Source organism: Balaenoptera ricei, chromosome 1, assembly GCF_028023285.1.
Source record: "Balaenoptera ricei isolate mBalRic1 chromosome 1, mBalRic1.hap2, whole genome shotgun sequence".
NCBI lineage: Eukaryota > Metazoa > Chordata > Mammalia > Artiodactyla > Balaenopteridae > Balaenoptera > Balaenoptera ricei.
The window spans coordinates 170,638,481-170,652,927 of record NC_082639.1 but is presented as its reverse complement, the minus strand read 5'-3'; the positions used below and the strand labels follow the sequence as shown (position 1 = coordinate 170,652,927).

At 37.5% G+C, this 14,447-nt stretch overlaps 1 pseudogene; it reads right to left on the bottom strand.

The window, feature by feature from the left end:
• Positions 1–4,381: 4,381 nt before the first annotated feature.
• Positions 4,382–7,508, bottom strand: LOC132354012 (exosome RNA helicase MTR4-like; annotated as a pseudogene).
• Between the last annotated feature and the right edge of the window lie 6,939 nt (positions 7,509–14,447).

The following is a 14,447-nucleotide window of genomic DNA, read 5'->3' as shown; positions in this document are numbered from 1 at the left end:
ACTTACTTCACTCTGTATGACAACCTAAATGTCCATCGACAGATGAATGAATCTGGTTCATATATATAAATAGAATATTACTCAGCCATAAGAAGAAGTGAAATTGGGTCATTTGTAGAGATGTGGATGGACCTAGAGTGTGTTATACAGAGTGAAGTAAGTGCACTGACTTTGAATACGTGATATTTTAATTTTCGGATGGTTCTAACTGGAGAGTAATTTCCATTTTTAATCTATGGTTTATTTAGGAGTGCTATTTCAACTTTCCAAACAAGGCGGTTTTAAAAAATGTATTTTTATTGTTGACTTATTTATTTGCACTATATTACAAAATGTGGTCTGCATAATATTGTTTCTTTGAAATGTGTTGTCTTTGGTTACCTAGGATGTGGCCGATTTTTATAAATATTTTATGTGATTCGAAAAGAAAGTAAATTCCTTATTTATTATGTACAGGGCTCTCTATATATCTATTAGGTCAAGCCTATTCATTTTGAGGGTCAAATCTTGTGCATACATTCTACTTTATTTGTTCACTTGATCTATAAATCACTGAGATAAGTGTGTTAAAATATCTCACTATGACTGTTTTTGTGAAATGTCAAGTTTTCTGTAATTCTGTCAGGTTTTGCTTCATATATTTTGAGGCAATCTTAGGTACATGAAAGTTACAAGTATTGTAGCTTTTTGATGGATTGTCCCCTCTATTATGTTGAGTCTCAATTTCTCCTTATTAATGCTTTTCCTTTAAACTCTATTTTGTCTGATAGAATATTGTTACACCAGTTTTCTTTTGATCACCATTGGCATGGTATAGTGTTTTCTGTTTCTTGTTTTTTTTTTTTAAATTGTGGTAAAATATGCATAACATAACATTTTTAAGTGTACATTTCAGTGGCATTAAGTACATTCACATTGTTGTGTTACCATTACCACAATCTATCTCCACAACTTTCATCATCTGAAACTGAAATTCCATGCTTATTAAACAATAACTCCTCATTACTGCCTCCCTCCAGCTCCTGATAACCACTATTCTACTCTGTATCCATGAATTTGACTATTCTAGGAACCTCATTCAAGTGGAATTATACAATATTTGTCCTTTGTGTTTGGGTTATTTTACCTAGCATGATGTCTTCCAGGTTCATCCATGTTGTAGTATGTGTCAGAATATCATTTTTTAAGACTGAATAATATTCCATTGTATGTATATACCACATTTTCTTTAACCATTTCTCTGTGCATGGACATTTGAGTTGTTTTTACCTGTTGGCTTTTATGAATAATGCTGCTGTGACCATTGGTGTACAAATATCTGTTTGAATCACTGCTTTTGATTCTTTTGGTATATATACCTAGAAGTGGAATTGCTGGATCATGTGTTAATTCTCTGTTTAATTTCTTGAGCAATTGCTGTGACTCTTTTCCATAGCAACTGCACCATTTTCTATTCTCACCAGCATCCATTTCTTTATTTTTAACTTTTTGTTTTATGGATGTATTTTGTAAGCAGCGTATATAGCTACATCATCTAGTTTGATTGTTCAATCTGTCTTTAAATAAATGGGATGAATCCACTTGTATTATTGTGATTACTGAAGAAACAGGCCAAATTTACTTCTCTTTTGTGTTTTCTGTATACCACACTTCCCTGTCTTCTGTTGGATTGATACAATTTTCTGTGTCATCTGTACCCCTCCTGTCTGTCTATCTATCAGTCAATCATTCTATGTGTTATTTATTTTTCCACCTCTGTTTAGGCCCCATAGATTATGTTATTTTAGTGTGTACCCTTAATACATATTTGTCCATAAATTTTTCTGACTAAGTCAGTAATTTTTTTAGTATTTGTTTCTGTTGCCTGTAACAAGGATCTTATGTACAATACTCATTGAACTTCTTCCCGCCCAATCCTGTTATTGTTTTAGTATTTTAATTTTAACTTTTAAAATGTAATTGTTCATTATGTTTACTGACATAATACATATTTAAAAAATTTTTTTTTGTAATCTTTTCTAATACAGCATTATTTCTTTTAAAAGACCACTTTTATGATGGTTAAAGGTGTGGACCCTGGATTTGCACCCATGTCCACCATTTATTCTGTACTTTGATTTCCCCATGTGGAGTGAGTATAATACCAGTTTACTCATGTAAAGTGGATTTAAGACTAGTGCCTAACTCAGAGAGACTTTGTGAGGATTTAATAAGTGGATATATGTAACTATGTATTTGTTTCCTATTGTTACTGGAATTACGACAGATTTAGTGGTTCAAAGCAACACAAATTTTATTATCTTACCGTTCTGGAGGTCAGAAATCTAAAATGTGTGTGCTGCGTTCCTTTTGGAGGCTCTCGGGGAGAATCCATTTCCCGACCTTTCTCACCTCCCAGAGGTTGCCTTCATTCCTTGGCTTGTAGTCCTTTCTCTTATCTTTAAAGCCAGCAGCATTGCATCTTCTCTCCTCTGACCCCGGCTTCCATCCTCACGTCTTCTTTCTCTGACTTTGATCCTCCTGTCACCCTCTTAGGTGGATCCTTCTGATTATGTTGGGTCCACTGGATAATCCAGGATAATCTCCCCATTTTGAGATTTTAATTTAATCACATTTGCAAAGTCCCTCTTACCTTGTAAGGTAACATATTCACAGGTTTTGGGGGTTAGGATGTGGACATCTTTGGGGAGGCCATTGTTTAGTCTACCACCCTGTATAAGTCTACACTATTATTAGTATTATTTCATACCTCATCTCTGTGTCACTTTTCTTTGTACTGAAGTACATCCTTAATTGTTCTATTATTGAGGGTCTGTGGATGATAATCTCAATCTTTTTATATGTTGAACAATACTTTAAACTTCTTGAGGGGCAGTTTTTTTTTTCCTCAGCATTTTTAAGATATTAATCTATTGTCTTCTGGCAACTTTTCTAACAAACCAGTAAACTGATAAACTTGTGGCCTCTTTTTTGACAGAATGGGTAGGACTTTCATATGCACCAGATTGTATTGTATTGTACTGTATTGATGGCACCCTGTCATCATTGATCCTTGCATGGGCCTTTTAAAACTAATAAATTATATGTTCAGATTATAAAACAAACACCTGCAAATTCACCACGTAAGACAAGAATTAGGATATTAGCAACTTTTGTCTACAAATATCTCCCTTATTTTATCTCCTTGCCTCCTATACCTCCTCATGAATTTTGTGTTTATTATTGTCAACCGGAAGGACCACAAACTATCAAGAGGCAAAAAGGCAGTTTATTTGGGGGTCTTAGAATTGCAATTGGGGGATCACAGACTTGGAGGAAGCCAGAATAGTGTCCCACTGGAGGAAAATGGGTAGGGATTTTTATGGGAAAAAAGGGGAAGTTCTTGCATGTTTAAACAAATTGTTTACCAACAATTTGAATTGGAAGACACATCTGTTCTATATATACGATTGGGTTATTGAGCACATCTCATCTGTTACTAGGGAAAGGTATGTTTTCTTTAGTTCAGAAGAAATCCAGTTCTCAACATTATTTTGGCAACTCAGCAACTGTTCAGCAGTTTTATTTTAGAGTGTTCAGCAAGAGTTCAGCAAGGGCAGCAAACATGGAGGTCCTCAGGTCTCCATCATTCCTGATTTAGTTCCTTTCAAATTATCTTGCAGTATTAAAAAAGATTTTTTAATCACGCATATGTATGTCTACACAGTATATTGTTAAGCTTAATTGTTTTTGAAGTTTACAAAAAAGAATAATATTCTGAATGAGTTTTCTAATAATTCCCCTCAATGATATTTTACCAAGATTAATCTTGTATATTCAGTGTAGTATAAAATTTCATTGTATTACTAGATCATAATTTGTTTACCCTCTTAGTGATGGGCTTTTAGTGTTGTTTCCAGCTTTTAGATATTACGCACAAGGCTACTGTGGAAGGTCTTATGCGTGTCTCTTCTATTGCACATGTGGAAAAGTTTTTTTGTGTATGTAGGTATATCCGAATGTAGTTGCTTATTTATAGGGTACGCTAATGTTCAGTTTTTAAAGAAGACGGCAAACTTTTCTGGAGTGGTTATACATTCCTACCAGCAATAAAAGAGATATTACTGATGTACCTCCTCTCTGCTTGATGCTGTCAGACTTCTTATCTTTTGCCAGTTGAATTACAGAATGGTTAACTTGTGATCTTAATTTGCATGATTCTGATTAGTAATGATACTGAACATCTCTTCTTATGTTTATTTCTTCCTCTGTGAAATGCCTGTACATGTCATTTGCCTATCTGTGTAATTGTTTTAGTCCTTTTTTAGTGGATTTACTCTTTGGAGTTATTTTTATTTTTATTTTTTTACTTTTTGCATTTGTAGTCAACTGTAATCAGACAGGTGGTGAACAATTTAAAATCCCACGTTCCTTTAGCTGACTCTTTATAAGTAGAGGCTGGCAGCAAACACAATATCTCTCTTGATTTTGGTGATTCCTTCTACAAAGTTATTTTCCAGCTCAGTGTTTCCAATGGCTTTTGCTGCTTGACACGTTTGTCAAAGTAGTCCTTCCAGGTGCCTCATACAATGAATTATGCTGCCTTCAAAGACATCCGTCATTTTGCAGATATGGACAAATGTAGTTCCAGCTGCTCAGGTATATACTACATCCATTAAGTGAGGTTTAAATGAGCTTAGGTAAGTCTCCTCATCAATTTCCAATTTGGCTTCTGCTGAAACTTTTGCAATTCTTTTAGCACATTCCTGCATTTGACAAAGTGGTCCTGCTAACTGCTCTATTAATTTGGGCATATCACTAGAATTCTCTTGAAACACAAAGCAGCTTAGGTTGCCTGTTCTGCAGATACGTCATTGAAAAGGCCATTAAACATCATCTCAGTTAGAAGGAGCTCATCAGCACTGCTTATTTCACAAGCCACTCATCCTTTCATCTCTGTGACATCAGAAGATGTACATAGCAAATCCCAACCTCCTTAAAACACGTTTGCGACATTTGAATTCATCGGTTTGTAGGACAGTTCTTGCTTTCTTTAGTTCTCACTTTGCAGATTTGAAGTCTATTGCAATCTGTGCTTTTTTTTCATGAAGTGTATACATAGTTTCCGAATCTGGATCATTGTGAAGTGGATGAGCATGCATTCTACGCTCAAAAGCCTCTACTTTCTGGATGACTTTTTTTCAGTCCTTGATCTTGAATGCCCATGTCATCAATAGAATCTAATAAGGGAACACTATCAGGAAAACGTTTCTGAACTTCCAGTATTGATTTTAAAACACTGTCTGTTGTCCAATGGTCGAAGGTCTTTAGGAATGTAAAGCCTAACACTGCTGATAGCAGACAGGAGATGCACCAAAACTGGAACAACCTGCATCTCTCCTTTCACATCAGGTTTAGCTGGTTTTGCAGTCTCAGTAGCTGAATTTTTCAAGCTCTCTTTGCTACAGTGCAGAAGTACTTCTACTACATATAAAGGATCCAGTTCACCAGAATTAGGCTTAGCATTTGATTTTTTTGAGAAATTCACTACTACACTCCAGCCAAAATCATCTCCTTCATTCTTTACCTTTACCAAACGACCTGGTCATAGAAATGGTAAACAGTATTTTGGTTTGTGAATATATTCTTCAATTTACCCAATTTGGCAAGCTGTTGTCTAATCTTGTAATAGATGACTACACTTTCTTCATCTGGTATTACTGTTTTATTCTAGTGTTCTTCTGAGTTCTTTACCTTCTCTACTACTCCTGGAATTGCTCTATAGTGCTGAAACTGGTAGAAGGATTTTTCCAACATGTATTCAGGATTAATTTCTTCAACTCATAGTAAGTTCAAAACCATGTTGTAGGTCAAACGGAAAGCACTATTTAGAGGATCAGCTGAGCCCTTCAGTAGTTGTTTTCCAATCATCTACCATAAGAATTACAATTCCTCTATCATCCATTACCCTCCTTCCAGCACAACCAGACATCTGAATGTATTCACCAGAGGAAATCCATCAGAAATCCTTCCGATCAAATTTTTGGACATTCATAAATAAAACAGTTCTTGCTGGCATGTTAATATCCATAGCAAAAGTTTCAGTGGCAAAAAAGGCCTTTATCAATCCTTCGGAAAAGAGAATTTCTATAGTTTCTTTCAAAATAGGAAGTAAACCACCATGGTGAATACCAATCTCTCACTTCAAGAGAGGAAGTACATGTTCAACCTGAGGGAGCTTTTTATCTTCATCTGACAAGCAGTCAGTTGCATTACTGAATACTTCTTCACCCACCTTCTTTTCTTCATCTGGGTTGAAATCTAATTTGGTCATTTGAAGTGCATACGGTTCATAATCTTTCTTACTAAAACTGTAAGTAATTACAGGTTGAAAATTTCTTTCCATAATCATCTTCACAATTGTGAACACATTTGATGGTCCTTTTGTTCCTGTTTTTCGCCCCTTCTGATCTCCTTTTGCCAAATCACCAGCATCTCGAAGTACTTGCATCATCTTCTGTGAAGTCACCATTTTCATCAACTACAAGGTGCAGACCATCTCCCCCTGCTGGAAAAATGTAGTGCTGTAATGGAGTAGGCAGATAATCTGTGTAAATTACATGTCCAGGCTGTTTATGTAAGTGGCAAATCCACTCAGCAAACTGTCGGGCATTTGGAATAGTAGCCGAAAAAAAGACATGGTGAACATCATCAGGAAGCAAAATAATAGTTTCTTCCCATATGACACCACATTCTGAATCTCTTATGTAATGAATTTCATCAAATATGACCCAAGCAACTTCTCGCATAACTTCAGAACCTCTGTACAGCAAACATCTCAAAATCTCTGTGGTCACAGCAAGACAAGATGCCGTAGGATTAATAGTAACACCTCCAGTCATCAGACCAACATCTTGAAATTCTTCATACATTTCACTGTATTTCTTACACAGGGCCTTAATTGGGCTAGTAAATATTACACGCTGTTTCTCCCTTAAGGCCAATGCAATGGCATATTCAGCGTCTACAGTTTTTCCTGCTGATGCATGTGCAGATATTAAAACAGACTGATTATTATCAACACACTGAATGGCTTCTCTTTGAAAAGCATCAAGAATGGATGGGTATTCCTTTACAGATTTAACAACTCGAGGTTTAAGTGGTAGATAATCTTCATCTGCAGGAAGTGCAACCTCATGTGTACACCCTTCTACAGTTTCAGCTGATTGTACCTTGACTCTTGGCATCAAGTCTGACAAACTTAAGTCTTCAGTTATTGACTCTTCTACCCTGGGCTTCTTTCCGAAAATGGGTTCATCTGTGCCCTCGAAGTCTGCATCTCTCTTTTTTTTCCAATATTAGTTGACTCATTGTACTTTACCATTAAAACGTTTTCCAGCCTTTTCTGCAGCCCCTGGCAGCCCCTTCCATTTCCCCTTCTCCTTTTCCTTGTCTTTTTTGGCTGCTGGCGCAGTGGTCGAGTTGTCCCCAGACACGCTGAAGAGCTCATCCCGGAAACCGTCCTCCATCCTTCGGAGTTGCGAGACCAAATCTCCCTCCCACCCACGATGCTCCACGACCGCACTGACAGTGCTGCCAAGTGAAGCCTCAACAGGGGCCTGTGGGAGACAAAATTTTTGGAGTCACACAGCCGCTGAGACTTCTTCCCTGCCTCCTTTTCCTCCTCCGACCTTTCTTTTACCTTCCCAATCACTGGCGGGTGAGCAGCTCCTTGGCTGAAGACAGAGTGCAGCGAGGGTTCCCAGCAGGCAGCTGGAGTTCTTTTTAGGTTCTTGAGACTAATCCTTTGTGATATGTATGTTAGATGTCACTTCAGTTGTCTATTGCTGTTTAACAAACCACTCTAAAATTCAGTGGCTTAAATCAAGAATGATTTATTATTTCTCTAGGCTCTAGGCTGAGCTGGGTGTTTTTGCTGCTTCATGTGGCCCTGGGTCACTCATTTGACTACATTTATTTGATGGCTGGGCTCGGCTGGAAGGTTCAAAATGTCTTCACTCATGTCTGGCGCTTCAGAGCTTTTCCACGTGGCTGACTTGGAGCATGGTTGTCTCAGCAGGGTAGTTGGATTTCTTACACAGTTGTTGGCTTCAAGGGGGAAAGTGGAAGCTGGCAGGGCTCTGTCGATGTAAAAAAATGTACAATGTGACAGTTGCGAGTTAAATTTTATTTGGGGCAAAATGAAGACTATAGCCAGGGAGGTAGCATTTCAGATAGCTCTGAGGAACTGTTCCAGAGAAGCAGGGGGGAAGGTCAGTATACATGTGATTTTGGTGACGGGGGAGTATATTCAATCAAGCACATATTTTTTTGCAGAAGATTTCTGCTAGTCACGAGGTGCAGACGTCACCATGAAGGAGTTTAGTGCTTTTCTAGATATGAGGAGATGCAAGAATTGGACTCCTAAAATCAGCTCCTGAAAATATCTATGTAAAGACCTGCTCTGCCAGTTTTTCTCAGAGCACAGAGTGCCTCATTCCTGATCTCCACCCTGAATCCCTTTCAGGGGGTGTTGAAGGTCAGCAGCTGCAGTGGCACCTGATTTAATCCTTGTAGAGGTAGATGGCAAGTGCCCATGGCAAGTGCCAATTTGTAGTTGACAGCTCTTAAGGGCTGGGCTTGGAACTGGCATAAAGTTATTTTGACAGCATTCTGTTGGTCAAAAGAAGTCACTAAGATCAACTCAGATTCAAGAGGAGGAGAAATAGACTCCATTTTGTGATGAGTAGAGAGGCATGCATGTACAAGGAGGGAAGGAATTAATGGTGGTTATCTTTGGAGACTATGTACCACATATATTTTTCAGATATCTCTCAGTATACAGCTTGTCTTCATTAAATGTGAGGTTTTAGCAAAAAAGTATTTTAATGCAATTCAGTATATAGACTTTTATATTGTGCTCTTGTTTATAAATCTTTCCTTACCCCCAAACCAGAAAAATACTCGAATATATATTAAAGTTTTAATTTTGACATTTAAGTACTTAATTACACTGGAGTTAAATTTTTTTTTGTTTTGTTTGTATATTTGGTGTGAATCAGGAAATATTCAATTTCATTTTATTCCCACGTGATCTTTTTTTTTTTCTAGATCAGTTTTTCCCACTGATTTGACATGTTGTCTTTTGTAATTTTCATGTTTCTAGTTGTGGTCTTTGTCACTTAGAGAAGTCTCTTTAATGTTTCTTGTAAAGCTGGTTTGGTAGTGGTGAACTCTTTTAGCTTTTGCTTGTATGTAAAACTTATGATCTGTCCATCAAATCTGAATGAAAGCCTTACCAAGTAGATTATTCCTGTTTTTCCCTTTTATCACTTTAATTATATCATGCCACTACCTTCTGGCCTGCAGAGTTTCTGCTGAAAGTTAGCTGATAGCCTTGTAGCCTTGTATGTAACGTGTTGCTTTTCCCTTGCTGCTTTTAATAGTCTCTTTATCTTTAATTTTTACTATTTTTATTACATGTGTCTTGATGTGGTCCTATTTGTGTTCATCCTGTTTGGGACTCTCTCTGCTTTCTGGACCTGGATATCTGTTTCCTTTCCCAAGTTAGGGAAATTTTCAGCTATTATGTCTTCAAATATGTTCTCTGTCTTTTTCTCTCTTCTCCTTCTGGGACCTCTGCAATGTGAATGTTAGTATGCTTGAAGTTGTCCCAGAGGTCTCTTAAACTGTCCTCTTTTCTTTCTTTTTCTGTTCCTTTTCAGTTATTTCCACTGCTCTGTCTTTCAGCTCACTGATCTGTTCCTCTGTATCATTTAGTCTACTGTTGATTCTTTTTAGTGCATTTTTCATTTCAGTTATTGTATTATTCATCTCTGTTTGGTCCTTCTTTATATTTTACAACTCTTTTTTAAAAACTTCTAACTTCTCACTCTGCTCATCCAAAATCCTCCTGAGTTCTTTGATCATCTTTACGATCACTATCCTGAACTCTTTCTCGAGTAGATTGCCTATCTCCACTTCATTTAGTTCTTCTTCTGGGGTTTTATCTTGTTCCTTTGTTTGGAACATGTTTCTCTGTTTCCTCATTTTGCCTAACTTGCTGCTCTTATTTTCACGTGTTTGGTAGGTTTGTTACATTTCCTGACTTTGGAGAAGTGGCCTTTTGTAGGAGATGTCCTGTGTATCCCAGCAGAGCCTGGCCCTAGTCACCAGAGCTGTATTGTCTAGGGGTGCCCCCTGTGTGGGCGGCATTAATCCCTATGTTGTGATGAGCTGACTACTGTGGGTGGTCTAGTAGGCGTGGCTGGCCGCTGGCCTGGCTGGTTGCCAGGCAGTCCCTGCCTTGTGTAGAGGTTGCTGCCCACTGGTTGGTGGGTTGGGGTCACAAGGTGGCTGGCTGTAGAGTCCTGGGGGACTTGAAGCTGGTGTCAGCCTGATGGTAGGTGGGACTGGATCCTGGGGCTGCTGGCTGAAGGGCCCAAAGTGTCCCAGAGCTGGTGTTGGCCTGCTGGCAGGCAGGGTTGGTACCTGACACAGCTGGCTGAGGGGCCCAATGTGTCTTAGGGCTGGTGTTGGCCCACTGGCGGGTTGTCTGGGTCCTGCCATGGCAGGCTGTGGGACTGCAGTGGTCCTGGCTCTGATGCCAGCCAACTGGTGTGTGAGGCTGGTCACATGCTGGCCCTCTGGTGGGCAATGCCAGAACTCGAGGTCTCTGGCTTACAGGGCCCAGGGTTCCTGGAGCTGGTATTTAGGCCTGCTGGTAGGTGGGACTGAGGCTCAGGGAGTCCCAGGGACCTAAAATAACCATCTGGGGCCTAGATATGGAAAGTGCATGTTGAGGATAGCAGAAAAAAAGATAAAAGAAGCCAAGCCTAGGTTCCTAATACTGTGGAGCTTACATATAAGCCCTGGACTGTTACGTAAGAGAAGAATAAAATTCCACCTTTTAAAAGCCATTGTTATATTTGTATCTTTGCTAGAGCAGACAGAACTTGTATCACAATTAATATAGATTTTAGTACCTATAAATAAGGCAGTGACATGAAAAAAATCCTAAAATACCTGACACCGACTTAAAAGTCAGATGATGGCAGTAAGGACTCAAGTTAAAGACTTGAATGCTGATGACCCCTGTTATGCCGTGGCTAACCACTTGGCAGAACTGCTACCTGTTATATCTTGGAAGCAGACCACATGCTTACCAAGCATGTAGCTCTAGGAAAAGTGGCCAGAAATTTGGTGTGGATTTTTTGCCACTTTTACTGAAGTCCTATAAGAGAGAGATGAACTTTGATTAAAAAAAAAACAAAACTAGTTTGTAAGCAAAGATGAAAAATAATCACTCTGGTAAAGGAGGATCCCTCTACTTTAAGCCTACAATCTAAATTGAGAGTCCACTAAATTGGGCTCTCACAGTTTTAAAAATGTTAGCTATTTCTTTCTCCCAAACATCAGAAGATAAGACCGTGGCCTTAGGTTTTTCTCAGGAGCTTCACATTAAATGCTTTCTTCTAGATAGGAGCCAGGTCAACAACAAAGGTAATCAGATTGAGGTGTTGCCTTGCCACCAAATCTGTTGTTTCAGATGGCCTCATGGTGGCCTCCATTAAATTGGGGTAAAGGTAGAAAATGGACTGGGTATAGAAAACAATGAATAGAGTAGTCAGAATCATGCTTAGGTAAGATCTTTGGATGTGGTTGCTCACATATGTAATTGAAAATGAAGAGACCTGAAACCCCCTCTCATGGAATCCAAATTCTGAAAGGGTTGTAAGATGTTGATATATAATCCCAACATTGAGTAGTGATGTAACAGACCATGACACAGAGTTCTCTTTCCCACTCTCATGATGGAGTGGTTATTAAAAGGAAATATTTTGCTTGCAGATTAAATAGTATATATTTTGTTTTGATTTTTAATAACATTTGAAATGTAATGTTGTTTTAATGTTCAATCCACTACTAACAGTGCTGAAAATTATACCTTATAGGTATTAGAGGAAAATAGCAGGCTACAGATATGTAGCCTGTAAAGTACATGTATGTACAGTATATTTTTATTTTAAAAATGACAGAAAGAGAGAGAGATGCAGACAGAGAGGGGAAAAAGAGAAAAGTATACTTGCACCTACTCTGTTGAATTTCAGATTAGTTTTTTTCTGTTTAATTTTTTGTTTAGTGTTTTTTTGCTTTTGTTGTTTTTGGTTTGTTTTTTAAATTAAAAAAATAATTTCAGACTTGCAGAAAAATTGCAAGAATGATACACAAACTATACCCTTAACCTCTCTTCCTTTAAATGAGTTAATGATTGTTAACATTTGCCCTCTCATTTCTTTCGTATGTACATACATGTATATGTAATTTTTTCTGAATCATTTGAAAGTAAGTTGCAGACATAATGCCACTTGACCTCTAAGTACTGCAGCGTGTATACTGATTATCTAATCAACAGAAATTAATAATGTCTAGCCTATTGTCTCAATAATATCTTTTATTGCAAAAGAAGAAAAAGTTAGGTCCAGGTTCCAATTCAGGATTTCTCATTGCATTCGGCTGTCATGTCTCTTAAATCTCCTTTGCTCTAGAATAGTTCCTCCGTCTGTTTTTGTTTGTTTTAACGTTTTGTGAAAAGTACAAGCCGGTTATTTTGTAAAGTGTCCATCAGTTTGGATTTGTCTGCTATTTTCTCATGGTTAGAGTTAGGTTATGCAGTGTTGCAGGAATACCACAGAAGTGAAGTTGTATCCTTCTTGGTACATCATAGCAAGAGGCACAAGACGTCAATCTGTCCCACTTCTGGACAGAGTTAGGGGGGCCAGAGATAGGTAAAAGCTAGAGAAGCAAAGAGCAAGGAAAGGACACAAATTCTATACTCTATACTCTGGTTTATAGAAGTATAGAATATTAATTTTGATCATTTAATTAAAGTGGTATCTACCAACTGTAGGGACTTTCAGATGATCTGTACATCTCAAACTTTCACCCACTACTTTTCACTTCCATTGATAATTTTTGACTGAATTATTACTGAATTATTTGCCAAATGGTAACTTTCTAACTCCACAATTCCTTCTAAATTTATTAAATTATGTTCTACTATAAGGGAATTTTCTTTCTCCCCATTTATTTATTTGTTTGTTTATAACAGCATGGACTCATGGATTTCTATTGTATTCAATGGATTATAAACTTTTACCATCATTGTTTATTATGATGTTCAATTGTGCCAGATTTAACCAGTAGAACTCATCATTTTGTCCTTAATTTGTAATTTTTTCCAAGTTTTTTTGCAATAAGCCTATATCATTTTTGTACCTAAGGGAGGGAAAACTACTTTTTCAAAATGGGAATTAATGGGTCTTATGCAAATTCTTATGCAACATGAAAGTTCTTATGGTTTGATTATTAAAAGGGTATCTAAGACCACTTCAAACATTAAAATAACTATGATTCTTAGAACATGTTGGTTTCATTTAAATTTTTCACATTAAAATGTTTATGAATTTTTTATTTTGCAGATTTAATAGTCCAAATGTGACAATAGAGCCTGGGTTTAGGCTATGGTTAAGCTCAAAATCAGACAGTTCTTTCCCAATTCCTATTCTTCAAAAGAATTTAAAGGTAAGGAAAAGGTATAACAGATTTTAATATTGACTCAGAAACACTATTTGAATGTAAATTATCTTGCATTCATAATTCTGAATTAAGAAGAGAGTGCTAATTGTAGTATGCTAAATTTCTGCTGTGCTCAGCCCTGCACTGTGGACCAGGAAGGATGCAAAAGTATAGACAAGGTCCTTGCTTTCAAGTGATTCACAGTTTAGATGTTTGTTTTCTCAAACAAGGATGCTTAGGCTTCCAACTCTTATAAACCAGAGTACAGAGTATAGAATTTGTGTCCTTTCCTTGCCCTTTGCTTCTCTAGCTTTTTCCTGTCTCTGACCCCCCCCTAACTGTTTCATAATTTGTTATTAATTCTCTGAAAAAGGTCTGGCAAAAAGCAGGTTGAAACTATTGACTAAAAAGTCCTAATTAAAAATTATCTGTGACTTCTAATCATATCCACCATTAAATTTGAATAAATACTAAGACTTGGTCGATTCTGTTAAACAAGTGTCCAGCTGACCAAAAAATGGAGTCAATAGCAAAGAAAACTCACCAATGGCATAGGCAGAATGTGTGCCAGATCGGACTTACAGCCACACTCTTAAAAAAAAAGCCCTCCAAGTGATTCTCTCCCCAGTTCACCTCCTGTACCTCCTCACTTCAACTTTCCTAGTTAAAAAATCAATCAAAGTGATTTTCAATTCAAGCAGAACACTTTAGTAACACACCAAATTATCTGTTATGATTAGATACTTTTGTTGGTTCCATGAGTTCTCTGTTTCCTATAATTTGGAGCCCCCTCTATCTGCTGCCTTGCTGAGGCCATGCAACCCTGATTCTGTTACAGCCATTTAGCTGCCATTGAGCATTTAGAATATAATAACTCTTCGCTGTCAAAC